This window comes from Microtus ochrogaster, linkage group LG5 (genome assembly GCF_000317375.1).
Source record: "Microtus ochrogaster isolate Prairie Vole_2 linkage group LG5, MicOch1.0, whole genome shotgun sequence".
NCBI classification, from domain to species: domain Eukaryota; kingdom Metazoa; phylum Chordata; class Mammalia; order Rodentia; family Cricetidae; genus Microtus; species Microtus ochrogaster.
Genome location: NC_022031.1, coordinates 34141465 through 34158098, shown reverse-complemented (window position 1 = coordinate 34158098; position 16634 = coordinate 34141465). Strand labels below are relative to the sequence as shown.

The 16634-nt window shown below is 34.0% G+C and overlaps 1 protein-coding gene and 1 pseudogene across 2 annotated transcripts in view; one reads left to right on the top strand and one right to left on the bottom strand.

The window, feature by feature from the left end:
- Lingo2 (leucine rich repeat and Ig domain containing 2) overlaps nucleotides 1-16634 on the top strand; it is a 1024105-nt gene that overhangs the window by 224135 nt on the left and 783336 nt on the right. The gene's annotated exons all lie outside the window — the stretch shown is intronic.
- LOC113457762 lies at nucleotides 824-990 on the bottom strand (annotated as a pseudogene).

Genomic DNA, 16634 nt, shown 5'->3' with positions numbered 1-16634 from the left:
CAAAAATTTAAAATAAATACTAGCTATATTCCTTATTTATGTCAGGATCTGTCTCTAAATAGTATAATCCAGTGAGAAGTGAACAGAGATACAGATGGAATATTGCATATTATATTGATTTCATGCTGCTATATTAACAGGATGAGAAAGTGATACATGAGTGCTATCAACTGTGCACTATAAAGGACATTTTGAATGGTATACAAAAGTAACTTTTTCTCTAGTCATTTGTTCCCAATTTTTATAATTTATAGAATATCTTCTATATTGTATGAAGAAAAGGGACATGTTATTGTAATCTTTGTTTTTAAAGATCTCCTTCCATCATTTTCTTGTTGTCAACTGAAAGATGTAAATTACTGTGAGTGGCAATATTCTGCCTACCTTCCAAGCCAGGCATAAGAGGAAGAAAGAGGAGTATTAGATAAAGGAGAATGGAGATTATATCTTTGAGACAAATCAGCCAGGATGTGTGTACCTAGCAATCACTTAAACTTTTATAAACTCTGAAGTAAAGAATATGTCTCCCTGGAGGACAGATATAGGCCATTTTGCTCCAGAAAATGCAAGCAGTTAGAGTTTTTGTAAATGAAAATTGCAAATACACATTCCTTTCTACATATTGCAATATTTTCTTTTCTTAGATTCATGGCTTACGTGTGCCTAGTTTAGCATTCATACACCTGCACAGATACTCAGAAGCATGCTATTTTTGTTAGAAAGGATTTTAGGTGTCCATCCTGAAAGGATCTGCTTTGATGATTACAAAATCTATGATCTCTAAAGATAATCTCGATAACAAATACTTGCTTCTTTTGTTTTTCAAAGTGATTCAAAGTAAGAGGCAACTGAGAAACTCTTAATGAAAGATAAGTTGCTTCACATTGTAGTCTATACTCTATGTAGGATATATCATTTGCAACATTTTGTTGATCATTTTCTCTAAAATAAAATCTACACTTGATCTTAGCCAAAAGGCCGAGAAGCGATTAAAATAAAATCTAATAAATAGTATTTTGTGACATAGTTTGTTCTATGAAGATTTTTTCATTCTTTTGTTTCTGTCTGTGTGTTTTATGCAAATGTGTACATCTGGATGGAGTTGTGTTCACCTGTACTGATATATGTAGAAATCAGTAGAAACCAGTGGATGATGTCAAATGTCTTTCCCAGTTTCTTATCTGCTTTATCTTTTAAGACAGAGTTTCCCAATGAATATGGATTTCATCATTATTCTGATCATTGCCAAAACATTGTGGGTAACTACCTATCTACACCACCACTCTTAGCCTGCTGATTTGGCAAACACTTTAACTGCCGAGTTCCTTCCCTGATTCCTCATTTCTTTCATTTAAATGGAAAGTAAGTACATCTTCATTTTGTATTTGTGTTTGTGTATGTGTATATATGCAGATACATAAGCACGCAGGGAAGGGAATGACATGGAACTGAAAAGACTTCTAAACGTGATGCAATGATTCAGTTTTCTTAACTATACATTCGTTCTTACATACTGGAAATCCTGGTTAGGGAATTTACATGAGAGATGTTAATATCGAGATAGGATTTTAAGAAGTTGCTTCTTTTTCTTGCTTGTTTACAAAAAAAATATGTGGTAATATATGCACCAGGCAGATGTTGTAAATGTAATCCCAACTCTTCCTATTAAACTTCTTGAAATTAAAATTTCAGAAGCCAATGAGATGAAATTGTTCTCAGCCTTTTAAGACTCATATTCCAGGTCTAAACCTACTGTACAGATTGTTTATAAAAATTTGGCATAGCCAATTTCTCATCATTTCAATAGTTGAAACTATGCATTGATCACTCCAAAATGTGCTATAGAGGTGAATATTAGACAAGGATTTTTTTAATAACATCATTTATTTATTTTAGCTACAAAGAGACAGAAAGCAATTTATAAGCTATAAAATGGTGGTGATGGTATAAGCGTCCTATTGCATTTTATTGGAACTCGGCTTTGGATGCTTCATATACATATTTACATCCCCTATACAATTAAAACTCTATTCATCATGCTATTCATCTGATATTCTTGGTACCTAGCATTTTAATTCTCAGCATTTTTCTACATTTCAAACACAAAGTCTTCCAGAAATGTGTTAGTTATTTCCCTGTTCCTATTCAAATATTCACCTATTGCATGCATTATACTATCACTTATGATTTTAAATCCACAGCCTTTTACATGATTGTGCATACATATGAGATAGTTCATATTATTTAGCTATCTTCCTTTTTACAATAAAGGGGGTCCCAAATTTGGAGACTTAAATCAAATTGAGAAAGTCAGAATATTTCTATAAATTGTCTAAAATCCTCTTTCCCTTAATATTCCTTCACTTAACAACTGAACCATGATTTGACAGTAATCAACTCTGTTTCACTACATGATACTTATGCAGCCACACATTAAATATCATTTACAATGGTTATTCTCCATTCATGTTGTAACAAGAATTCTGAAAATGATAAGTGAGAATACTTTAATAATGTCAGAAAAGCATGTGTTTGAAACTATCTGCTTTAAAATGAGTTCTATTTTTTTTCTGTGAACTACAAAAATGTTGTGTACCATATTGAAGTTAAATTTTAGATTTGATTAAAAATATTTCTGACTAGATGTAATGGTAAAATTTTGCAACTTTACTACTAATGTGGCAGATGAAGGAAGGTCTTGAATTTGGTCTACCTTAGTCTACAAAGTATGACAAGTCTACAAATGAACAGAATAACCAATTACATGATCACTGACTTTCTTCCCCTAGTTTTATCTTTCTCTTGTCCCAATTTATTTCAGTGTTGTGTTGATTACACTTTTAGTGAATAAATAAATAAAAGACTGTGTTATTTGAATTTAGAAATCAAACAAAGTGCACATCATGTGCCTCAGTTTCCTGAATGAGAATTTAAACTCATTGGAAGCTGTGATTCTCTTCATCTACTTCCATTACTGAGTCATTGAAGGTGATGTTGTCAGGTGATGCAGTTCTTCATACATACCAGGAAAGATTTTGATAAGAAATGAAAGCAAATTAACTTTACAAGACTACATCTGCAGATCTTGTTCATTAATGTAGCCTTGATATTGAAGGCCACAGCACCGCATGTTTATATTCATGCTTAATTTTGTTCTGGGATCAAGAATCAGTGGAGCATGGTGGGTTAAAGGCTGCATTTGTTCTTTGCAAATGTAGAAAACAGAAGTCATGTGCTCCTCACTCAGCAATCACTGCATTGCATATTAAAAAACAACTAGTGCCAATGTATGATGAAGAAGTAAAAAAAAAAAGCTGATTATAGCATTATAGAATTGCCTCATTCTCTGCTCATCATTAGAATGACAGAATATGAACTGCATAGAAAAGTACGTTGATTTTCCTTAAGCTGAAGCAAACATTACTGTATAAGTACAGGTAAAATCTAGGTATGCTGTGAAATAAATGATACATACAAGTAGCATTTCTCTTCATTAAAATAAGTGCCACATTTGCATGCCCTGCTGTGCAGAGATTGCTATATAACACCACATTGATCAACACAGAATAATAAGGTGCATCGTCTTTTCAAAGATGAAAAAATATCATATAGACACATAATTTGAGAAACGCCATTATCTGGGAAGATGCATATAATCTAGACAGACCTGGATACAAGTTTCTGCTGGCATATTTATTTGTTATCCCTGCCCATTTACTTAACCAGAAAAGTAAAATTGAAATTTAACCCCAAAACTCTGTTTGCTATACAACAACAAATGAATAAACATAAAGAATGAAAAAGGTATTAAAAACACAGTGTATCATTTTTCTTACCTATTCAGAATTATTTTTAATTTCTGTGTATACAAGATTTAAGAACATTCCTGCACAAATTCATGAATCCTATTTTAAAATTAATTGACAGGAAGTTTCAACAGACTTCACTTGAAAATAAATTCTCATATAGATCCCTAGGTAATATGCTTTGAAAAACTAAGTTGCTTGTTTAACATGTGTGTATGCCTGTACATATTCACGACACCTATATAGACATCTGAAGACATCTTGCTGGTATGGTTCTCTCCTTCCACGCTTTGGATCTGTGTTCAAACTCATGTCTTCAGGCTTGGTGGGAAGCTTGAAGATGAAACAGGAGTCATCCAACGTAGTACTGCTTTGTTTCACACAAAACCACTTTTTACTTGAGAGAGATATAATGCATACTGAAGAGGTAATCAGACTTATAAAATTTGATGTTCTTTTTACAACAGCTCATTTCCACTGCAATAAAATGAGACTGACTTTTAAGAGAATGTGTAAGAGGTCATCAGATAGCCGTTCCATCATTATGAGTGAACCTTCCTTTCTTAGCAGCTATTTATAGGCCATTGTCACAAAAACAACCACTGGTTGCTTAATGATGGAGTTAAATGAGTCATTATTTATCACTTGGTTCTGTCACTGAGCAGCACCATGGAGTTTTCCTGTCCAATCCTGATGATGGAAGTCAACATAGCTTCTTGATGCATTCAAGGGACATCGGAAATTTAGGCGGCATGAGGCTGCTGCTGGTGCCACACAGCCTATTAATTACAGTGAACTATTCTTTTTTTATTAATTTTTATTGAGTTCTACATTTTTCTCTGCTACCCTCCCTGTTTTCCCCCATCCCCCGTTTAGTCCCCCCCTCAAGGTTCCCATGCTACCAATTTACTCAGGAGATCTTGTCTTTTTCTACTTTCTATTTCCCATGTAGATTAATTAGATCTATGTAAGTCTCTCTTCATATCCTCATTGTTGTCTAAGTTCTCTGGGAATGTGTTTTGTAGGCCGGTTTTCTTTGCTTTATGTTTAAAAGCCACCTATGATTGAGGACATGTGATAATTGTCTTTCTGTGTCACCTCACTCAAAATGATTTCTAGCTTAATCTATTTTCCTGAAAAATTCAGAATGTCATTTTTTTCTGCTGTGTAGTACTCCATTGTATAAAATGTACGACATTTTCCTCATTCATTCTTCGGTTGAGGGGCATTTAGGTTGTTTCCAGGTTCTGGCTATGGCAAACAGTGCTGCTCTTATTACACTTATTTTTTCTCTCTCTCTGTGTGGTTGTGTGTGTGTGTGTGTGCATGTTTGCATGTGTGTGTCTCTGTGTGTGTATGTGTGTGTGATAGGAGTCACAAGTATTAGATTATATGCCAGTCTGAGCACAACTGTTTGATTCTGGTTCTTTCTTTCAGCATGTAATACATAACAAGCACCTGTAACTGCTGAGCCCCTCATCAACCCTCCCTATATTTCTTGATATGAACATACTACTTCTATTGATCAGGATCCTTTCTACCTGCCAATAATAATTGAAAGAAAAATCTTTGCTATTTTACTTTTTGCTAACTTCCATCTAGCCACAACATTTTTGTATGCGAGATAGGGCGGTAATACATGTCTATGGTTGTGTGTGTGGGGTGTATCTTTGAATTCATAGTAGAGAGTAGGTGTGGTGGTATGTACACCTATGTATTCACGCTAGGGGTGCACTGTGTGGATGTGTGAACCTATGTATTCACACTAGGAGGCCAATGTGTGGATGTGTGCGCCTATTTATTCACACTAGTGGGCCAGTGCATGGGAGTGTAACTTATATAATTACACTAGGAGACAGAGGTTGATATTGTGTATTTTTCATGACTTTTCTACATCTTTGCTAATCATAATTTTTCATAGAGCATATTTTGATTATGTTTTCCCCACATATAAACTCATGGACACAATGACAGCAAGAAAAAAAAAACTTGACCTGGCTTAAACCAGACAAAGTTCCAGCCCTTAAAGGAGAAGAGGGAGCATCTTACTTTAAAGACTTGAGTCTCTCAGGCTCAGCCTGGGTCTTACCATTATTTTTTGTCTTTTAGACATGCAAATTTAATGGCCTATTTCTTTTTTTCTTTTCTTTGATTGACTTTATTGGGCTATACATTTTTTTCTGACCCCCTTCCTTCCTCTGCCCTCCCCTTTAACCTTCTCTGGTCTCACCATTTTAACTAGACTGCTTGGCTAGTGAACTTTAGCTATCCACTTATCTCTAATCATTGGGGTTACAGGCACATGCCCTCTCACAGCTTCAAGCTAAATTCTTTATTGTTCATTTTTCACTTCATCATTAGTTTTATAGCACTTGAGTAAAAAGAGCAAAATTTTACTCTTACCAAGAAATAACAATGCAGGCCTAAAATAGAATTGTTACACAATTGTGTGCCAACATTCTTATGATATTCCTTGCTCATATTCTAGGTGACATCTTGTGCATATAGTCACATCTGTCTTGGCTCTGAAATAGTGACACAAGTGACAAAATTCATAACAGATCTTGGAAATTATTCTCTTTTAATACAGAAACAAGAAAATATGAACTGAAATAAAATCACACATCACATATGGGCACCAATTACCAAATAAATGCAATTATATTTTGGGAACTGAATGCAAGAGAAATATTCCAAGTTGTTCCGACTTTTTAGGTGGTTGACACGACCACCCATCAACTCACCTGCTTTGAGTGTGAAGTCTGTCCTCGACGAGAATATTAATTTTATTAAGCTTCCATATCACACTCTGGGAGCAGATTGTCTATGTCTTTGATAACCAGCTTATTTGAAAGCTTTACTTTCTTTCATATAATTTTATATTAATTAACTTATTCCTAAAATGGTCTCTTTTGTCTCTATAAACACTTACTACTAGAAATTAATATAAATTTTGTTACTGGTTTGTATCAATATATTGTACATTAAGCTGTAACTTACATAGTTCCTAAAATAGCCAAAGCTTCTAAAAATATGTTTAAAACTCTGACAGTCATTTCTAAGTTTTTATTGCCCCAAACTGACATCTAACCTCAAAAAGTATGTGAAAGAATACATACTTAACTAACTTCATAAAAAATTATATAATCTATCTATCTATCTATCTATCTATCTATCTATCTATCTATCTATCACCAAATAACCACCCACCTACACATCTAACTACTCACCTATTCTATTTATTTTCTATCAGTCTATACCTCTATATATTTAAAAAGTTTACATTCATATGTTATTTTAATTATAAATAAATACAAGTATATATTGTGAACTCTGTCTTTCATGATAAGGAACCATTCAAATACCCATGAGGGGATTATGTACTTCTTAATAAAATATTGAATGATGTGGGATTACCCTCTGTATGCTGTAAATACCATCAGTTAATAAAGACACTGTCTTAGGCCTGCACAGGGAATAAAGGTAGGTGGGGAAAACTAAACTAAATGATGAGAGAAAAAAGGATGAGTTAGAGAGAAGCCATGTAGCACTGCCACAGACAGACACGAGAACTTTAGCCAGTAAGCCACAACAATGTGGCAATACACAGATTAATAGAAATGGGTTAATTAATATGTAAGAGCTAGGCAATTAGAGCTAGAGCTAATGGGCCAAGCAGTGATTTAAATAATACAGTTTCTGTGTGATTATTTTGGTTCTGCACAGTTGGGGAACCAACAAGCAACCCCTCACAATAAATTGGAGCCCACGTGCCTTGGGAGAGAGAAAGAAAAAATATATACAGTTATTTAAAAAAAAAAGTAAAGTCTTTAAAGAGACAAGTAAAAAAGAATAAATCAAGTAACGATGGAATATACATAGAGAGTCTGAATTATGTATATTATTGTGTTTTTTGAATTTTTGGACTGTGAAGGAGCTAAGTACAGAGAAACATTTCATTGTATGGGCTGTTAAGCTAAACCAACATATATATTTAAAGGTATCTTGAATTCAAAATATGGGTCTAAAAAATGCATTGCTTTGGAAAAAAAAGGTTCTTTTTTTCACCGAAGGTGAGAACATGTGGATTTCTTCCAAATTAACATGGTTTAATGGACCAATACTCCCTGAAAGTTGTCTTGAACACCCCTCAAAAATTACTTTGGTCAATAAATTGGGGGAAACATTTTGGAGAGAACTATGCCCATATTTCCAAATTTTGTTTATTAATGTTTGTTTACATTTAAAGGGGGATATGCTATAGAGATTTACATTGGTATGGATCTTGATCTATTGATACAAAATTAAGCTCAATTTTGTTATATGTTTATTTCTGCTCTTGATTAAGGTATTGTGTTTGTGCAGCTCATTTAGAATGTAATGTATAATTAAGAAATATAGGTAAATAGAGAATTATCTATAATAGTGTAGCTTATAGTCATGTTAGTTAGGATTTCTAGATATATAGAGATACATAAGTATTTTTTATATCTTTCAAAGAATAAGAGAATATGACATTTAAAATCTTTTAATAACGTAGGGCTTTTCATGACATTGAGACGCATCTGCTCCTGGCAGCACCAATCTACTGCACGGGGATAACAGGCATGGAAGAGGTTCCTTACAGAGTTTGATAGCCATTTTGCAAGAAACTGATCTTGCCTGGACTGCTTGATGAACTGGAAATGCAGGACCCAGAGGGAAATGACGGCTGAACTTGCCTAAAGGTGAGACAGGCCTTTGGGGTTCCTGCTACATGAAAGAGTCTGCCAGGCATTATGCAGGACACAGAAGAAAGTGACTGACAAACTGCCAATAAAGGCAAAACTGTCTTTGAAATTTCCTGCTTCATGGAAAAGTGTGCTGGATACTATGGGCCTGTAGGCTGAAGATGAGTGCCCCAGTGGTATAGAAGAACTTTGGGCGACTGTCCAGGAAGCAAGATGTCTCTGTCAATTCTACAGTTTTAGAAATTTCTTACAATGCAGTTCCTGTTTACTTAGGCAATATAATAGCATTCTGGTGTCTTTGATTGAGTTGAAGAATTTATTAGGTATAATTTTAATTTATAATTTTAAGGAGGAGTTAAAGAGAAGCCATGTAACATGAAGCTAGAGACAGATGCTGGAGCTTTAATCATTAATCCACAGCCAGGTGGAGATATATAGATTAAGAGAAATGGGTTAAATTATTATTTAAGAGATAGGCAATTAGAAGCTAGAGCTAATGGGCCAGGCAATGTTTTAAATAATACAGCTTCTGTGTGATTATTTTGGTTCTGGGCAGCCAGGGAACCAACAAGCAACCCCTCAAAACAAATGAAAAAGGTTGAGACACTAAATATTCATTGCCAAAAGTACTATTGTTCTTCTGCAGATAAAAAATAAGTTCTAGTTAAGTTATCTAACAAAAATAGTAACAAAACTCAAAAGTATCAGCTGATTGTGATATTCAGTTAAGAAAATTCTAAGAATCATGAAAACTCAAACTTGTAAATAGATGATATCAATTTAATTTGAATTGTATTTAAAAAGTCTATATCGTGAAAGGTTTCACAAACAAAAATATTAAAGAAATGCATAAAAATTATGTGTCATGTATATGACACATGGTTTTCTTTAATAATGACAAAAATATTTCCTGAAATAAGTCAAAGGTAATTAAAAGTATAAAAGAATTATCAAGAGCAGTTTATAGAAAAAGAGTACCAAAGAAATCAACAAATTGCAAAGCATATAAATCATAAGTATTTTATGCATTAGCAAAAAAGAAGTAATAAAATACTTTTTTCTCCTACAAATATTCAAAAAATTTTAATTATCACACAGCTATGTAATGTTGTCAAGGACACAGAAATGATTACTGTATTATCTGCTGATGGAAGTGTACTCTGCCAGTTTGTCAATTTTTCACTATTTAGAAATGAGACAGAAAATAATAAACCTGTGTCTTGTTTCCCATGAAATAAACTGTATATTGAAATGAGAAGAATAACTAAAATACATTCATTGTAGGATTAGAACACAGATGCTGTTTCACATGGATATAGGGGTGATTAACTATTGAGATGAATTTATATAATTGTATATTGTATAACCATCAAAAATAGATAGGGTATAGTGAACTTAATGTTTGAGAAGTGTCAAAAATAATCCCCAGGATTCAGTGGGAAGTCTATTCCCACTAATGCTGCAATACAAAATAATTATCATACTAGTACACATATTCTAGAAGCCTAATACTATGTTTACTCCTAAAATATCTGTTGAATGGAGAATATGAAAAAACATTTTCCCCTTCACATTTATGTTCTTTTAAAATATATGAATTATTAAAAAACAATAGTACAAAAGGTTTCCCTCAAATAAAAGATGCTTAGAAATTACATTAAATATTTTATATCAGGTCTCATTGTCATTACTATCTGGATATAATCAAAGGTTAAAAAACTCTTATCTTTTTTAAAAAAGAAGTTTTTCCAAAAGTCAGTTACTATCCAGAAATGTGATGCTAAGTTTTTATTATTTCTGTTCTTGTAGCATGATTATAATGTTATTTCTCAATTTAAACTAATCCAAATTCATTTAAGTTCACACACTGAGAAAACTGTTCCAGAGGGTTAGTGTGAGGCAGAGACAAGCTGCAAGTTACAGATGCTATTGCTGCTCTTCTGTGTGTTGTGCGCTGTGTGCTGTGTCATATTTTCATTTGACAATGTGGTTCTTTACATATTAGGTTGTTGCTAATTTTAAGCTATGCATATAGATTCTTGCCATTATAAAATGGTTATTAATAAAGAGACATAGTTCTAGCTACTCAATATATTACTTTTGATAAAGATACATGATACAGGTAAGGGAAGTTGAATTTTCAGAGGTTACGAGCTAATATTAAATAGTTTGAAGACATTCTCTGTAAACAAATAAACACATACATCAAAATTATAGCCACAGCCTGTCAGCATACCCTATTGGAATATTCCCCAATTGCTATGGCAAGTATGGAGCAATGAATTACAATTTCCCCACTTTCAACTAACATTATTATTCTCTGTGGCTGGGAAGATAGTTTAGGGGGTGAGTTCTTGCTGTTTTTCCATGGGAGAATAGCTTGTCTCTGAGCACATATGCCTACACCCACCTGTAACTCCATTTCCAGATCTCCCTCCTCTATTCACACCAAACACACACACACACACACACACACACACACACACACACACACACTGACATCTTCCTGATTTACAAATTCCAAGAAAAAAATACCTTGACAGATGTGTCATTACATTCTAGCATGAATAAAATATTCAAGGATATTTCAAATATCCTTGAATATTTTATTCAATAGAAAGGAGCAATGACATGAAAACCATAGTAAAATGGAAAAGTTTTGTACTATAAACTCTTTTAAAATGACACTTTCAGTTCCTCCAAATGTTTTGCAGCATTGTATCATCTGTATGAATTGCTTCATGCTTTAAAATACTTCTATTCCTTATTGTATCTTTTCTAGTATTTTCCTCACTATGTACTTACTGATTTATGAGAATTCCCTGGATAATGTATTACTTTGGTAGGCTGCAGAAAGGTTAACAGTCAAACCGTAATATGGTGTCAAAGAATGGTGTTTCTTGTTAAGAAATGTAGCAACAGTGTGATGTTTCATCATCCTATATAATGTTTCCAGTTAACTTGAAAAAAAAAGTTTTCTAAGAAGAGACCATGGTCAATCTGAGGTTGCCACAATTCCTGCCAGTGATAATATCATCATATTTTCATGAACACAATCAGGTATCAATTTGGCTAACAGTCTGTAAAGGTTTTCTTAGGAATTACATTCCAAATTAAAGGTTTTGGAATTAGCCTATAAATTTAGTGCCAGGTCTGTCACATCCGACTTATTCTGTCTTCCATTTTCAGCCTCAGTATTGCTGAAGAGAGTAATAGGCAAACCACTATGAGATAGTCAGTATTATTCACAGCATCATTGGGAAATTTTAGGATTGAGACTCAATTTAAACATATTCCTATGAACAGAGAGTGTATATAAGGCATGAAAGCTCACTTTGATTTTAGATCCCTTCCTTGTTTTACAATTACTTTCCACTTAGTGTTTCTCTTGAACATGTCTTGACTTATCTGAAACTGTGGTTTTCAGTTTACTCATAAGCTAAAATTTCATGCAAATGCCATGAGGGAAAAGAACATATAACACTTATTTTTCATTTAACCTACTCCTGTGAAAATCATGTCAATACATAGTCTCAGGCATTCAAAATTCATCATTTACATAAGATATAAATTTCATCTACTATTCAGCATCACAGATTATATCAGATAGTGAAGGATTTGTAGGTATAAAGGTTAAATAGAGACATCGTACCTTGTCTCTGCCTATGCAATGCTTATTTTTTTCGAAAGTTGTGAAATATTACTAATTTACATAGACTATTATAAGCACTCTTAAATTTTTAAATTTTAAATTTGGATTTTAATTTAGTGCAATGAGATGTATAGTATATGATTTATAGATGCTGATATTTTATCCTTTTATTTTAAAATATTTATTTGTTTGCATGTGTGTGAGTGTAAAATAATAGGAATGTGCATCTCTATGTACATGGGAGATTGGATAAGGGTATCCTCCTTTTTTGCTTTGTCTATTCCATTGACATAGGGTCTCTCTCTCTCTCTCTCTCTCTCTCTCTCTCCCTCTGAAACTAGGCTGTGTGTTAGAAGGATGGAAGTTTAATAGGCCCTACTGTTCTCTCCTGCTTACCTTAGAACTGGGGTTGCAGAGTTAGTTTGTTACATGAATGCTGCATTCTAGATACAATCCTATGAAAGGGTCATTATGGCAAATATGTTAGATTTTGTCCACAGCAGGACTAGAATTCAGAACTCTAAGTTTTTGTCCTTGGGTTCTTTCATTGTACCACAAAATCCAAATGCAGCATGTTGTACAAAAATGCACTGCCTCACTGGACATTGGAGAATGATGAGTTTGCTCATGCATTATTGAAAATAATCTGGACAGATGGCCAATAACATTGTCATAAAATCAAGGAAATATTCATCATCGCATACTCAAGACAATTGGAGTTGCTGGGGTAGGAGTTACTCAGTTAAGAACTGTTGACTGAAGAACAGGAGTGACCAGTGCCCTGGGTTTTCACCATCCTTGTTTGCAATGAATTACTCATACCAGCTAAGCCATGGTGGACAAGACAGAGGGACCTGATAACCAGACTCATCAGAATTGGAGGAACTGTAAGCATCTGCTTATCAGCAATGGGCACCAGCTTAAAATCCGTTTGTGTGCATTTGCAGGAACTTGTGAGTCTCCTATTGAAAATGGACAGGAGACTGACAAGTTCCCGGGAACACCCACAAATCTTCCTACTCATGTCTACCACCCTGCCATGGACAGCACTCTGTGACTGGCTTTTACTACTGTGTTTTCCATTCCTCTGGAACCCAACTACAATTTGAGTTACTAACTGGAAGTTATTTTTGAAAATGAGAGGCTTTTTACCTGGGAAAAAAAAAAGATCAACTTCTCAACTCACTGTGGATGCCATTTTGGTTGGATCACTTTCTCCGGGTTTAAATTTGACCAAGGGAAGGCATTTCTTCTTAGACTTTGTTCTGATAGTAAGTTTGTAAACTGTGCATATTGTCAGAGCCAATGTGAATTTGGTTTTACTGCTCATGAAAAATTTAGTAATGTGAATGCCAATATTTATATGAAATATTTAATAGATCTATTAGGAAAAGAATAAGATTAAAATTATATGGATACATATCTTCACATTTCCTTCCAGTTTCACTAGTTACGTTTAGCCAGAGCTTCATACGTTTACAAACATGTGCTTCTGAGAAATTATTTCTTATGTTTATGTACACATGTATTATAAAATTGTGTGATTGCTGTTTTATTTTAGGATTGTTCAGTAAAATATATTTAGTTTCACCATTTATGGCACAAATCTATTCTTAAGCTCCTGGATGACACTTTTCTTGAAACTGCACAAAGTTAATCTACCTTAGTTGGATCACAATGCTTTGTAGCACAGCAACAAATGCAAATATTGAAGACAGAGTAAGTGCGTGCTTGTAACAGTGACTGTGCTACACATTTTGGAGTAGTCTCTACTACTTACAAGTAGTTTATAAAGTTTATAAAATTTATGTAAGGGTCACATTTATATTAAATATTCCAAATTTAGTGAGTGACAAAGGCAGAACCTGTGTTTATTCATCTTCCTCAAAAATTAGCTTTCAAAATGCTCGGTAATATTCTTTATAGTTACACTGGGGATTTTTAAAAAAAATCTAACTGGTTTTTTGTCAATATTTTATTTATAATATTAGCTCCAATTGAAGCCAAACTTGAAACTCATATTTTAGGTTTCCTTCAGTTGCTTTAATCACTGCTCAGAAGGCTTCTTTTTTTTCTGTTTTCATAATTTGAAGGCTATTTTCTGATATCAAAATGATGCTTCTGTATGTATCGTAGCTAAAATAATCTACTGATCAAGCTCATCTCAGAAGCGTGAATAGCACAGTGTGGATTCTGGAATGCTCATCATAGACTGCGGAAAATGGAGTAGATGTCACATTTAATGTACTCTTACAATATGTAGTAACATTGTTATTCAAATGATTTTATGGATATAAATTCTGGTCACTTCAACATATTATTAGGTACAGTCTGGATATAGCTGAGAACCATTTTTTTTCTTTGAAAAAGTATTGAACTAGTAGCATCTTCAACAAGTGACAAGACAATTGTCTTTTTCCAGTGAGTTAATCTAACATTTGCCAATGATAACCAGAAAGAAAATATTTAGCCTCTTTCCAAAGTCGTAGATAAATAAAATTTGACATATAAGTCTATTTGTTTCGACTGTTCAGACATTATCTGGATTTTGAAACAGATGACAGGGAAAATGATGCTATAAATTTGTGGTTTTGCCGCTCTAATGTAAGCATCATTTGTGCAAAGTCCTGCATTCATCAAGCTGGATCATATATCATGTATCATACTCTTTTACACAGATCCTGGTGTAACAGCGTAAATGAATACAAACAGATTGTAAAAATATATACAGCTTTAATGGGGAAATAGACTTACAGAACCATCGTTCCCGCGAAGACTAGGAAATCAGAAGCAAGCTCTGCGAGCATGCTCGCCAGATTTATAGGTAAACATTAGCCCCAGGCAAACACGCCCCCTAAGGGGCTAGACTTATCCCTACATCTTCCCTTTTTGTCTAAATAAGACAGAACTAAACCAAATACAACTACATACAATAATAACAAATAATAAATATAACAAACAATATTGAGAACAAAAGTTTTGCTAAACATTCTATCTCAAGGAGTCTAAATAATGTAGAGAATAACTACAATTATATAATCTTCAACTCCGTCAAAGATCTGAGAAGGGAATAAATATTACTTAACAAACGAGATATATCCAAAATGTGCAACAATTGACAGAGACAAGGAAGGTATCGAGCATCAATTATGGTCCTCCGTTTTCATGCTCACACATGAGCACACACAAGTGTCCACACATGCAAAGATACACACACATAAAAGCACCATCCACCTGCAAAATGAGTTCCATCACTTTTGGAATAATTAAGATAAAAGACACAAATTTAAGACTTACTAAAAGTCATCATTTATGGGAATCTCTCTTTTAGTGGTTCTCACTCTTTCTTTCTGTTCTGATTGTTTCCTAAACTCCGTGTTTTCCCAGTGACTCTCATTCAAATTTGAGTTTTAAGGCAATTCATTTTATGGACTCCAATAAATAAGGTCACCACAGCATCCCAGCATCCCAACAAGCAGATCAGGTTTTCAATGATCTGGCATCTCTGAAGCTTCTGCTCTAGTCCATGAAACCATGATCTGTTGTCGGCATTGTTCTTCTCAATTAGTTCTAGTGATAGTAAAAAGAAAATAATGAGGTAGTAATATAATTAAAAATAATTTTAATTTAGGTACTAAAATAATCTGATATGGGGTAGCAGAAAATGTCGTCAAATAGACTTTTTCCCTATAAGATTTTAGCTTGTAAATATGTATCAGAGATGAGAGAAGTTAAACAATGTGGAAGACTGGAAGACTTTGCACTAGGCAGGAGACCATGAGAAATCATGGAATTTGTTTGGAATTGTTATACCAATAGAAATCTTTCTGGAATCCCACGTTTCTATGAACCACTGTTAAGCATCAAATCTTCCTAGCATTATGTGATCAAACTTAGCTAATTTATCAAAAATAAAACAGACCATGCTAAAAACCACCAACAGACAAAAAACAAGCAAGTCATGGGGGTCTTTAAAAGCGGGGCGGTGGGAAGTAGTGGTCTGAATGAGAGCTGTTTATTGTGCAGACATCCAGGAGTGCTTTCTCCTTCTGGACCTGGGAGTCTAATTAAGCTTCCCTTTCTCCTTGTCCTCAGATGCAAGGAGGCTCTGTCTTTAATTAAACACATCAGCACAAGCATTTGCACCTTGCTATGAACTAACTGGCTTTTCCAATCATTCTTTTGAGGAGGACTATGCTATTAATTATACAAATAAGACATTTTCTTCCAGAATATGGTTTTACCTTGAATTCTCCTCTTTCAGCCTCTATGTCCTAGGCTACCCCCAGAATCTGCCAAGACTGTCTTCATATGAGTCTAAAACTGTTACTATTTCTGTCTAGGGTTGCCCAACCCCCTGATGCATTTTCTGTCTCTCCTCACCTTTAACTTATTGAACCCTCTGTTTAATACTGTCCATGGGTGCTTAACTAGAATGTATTTGGA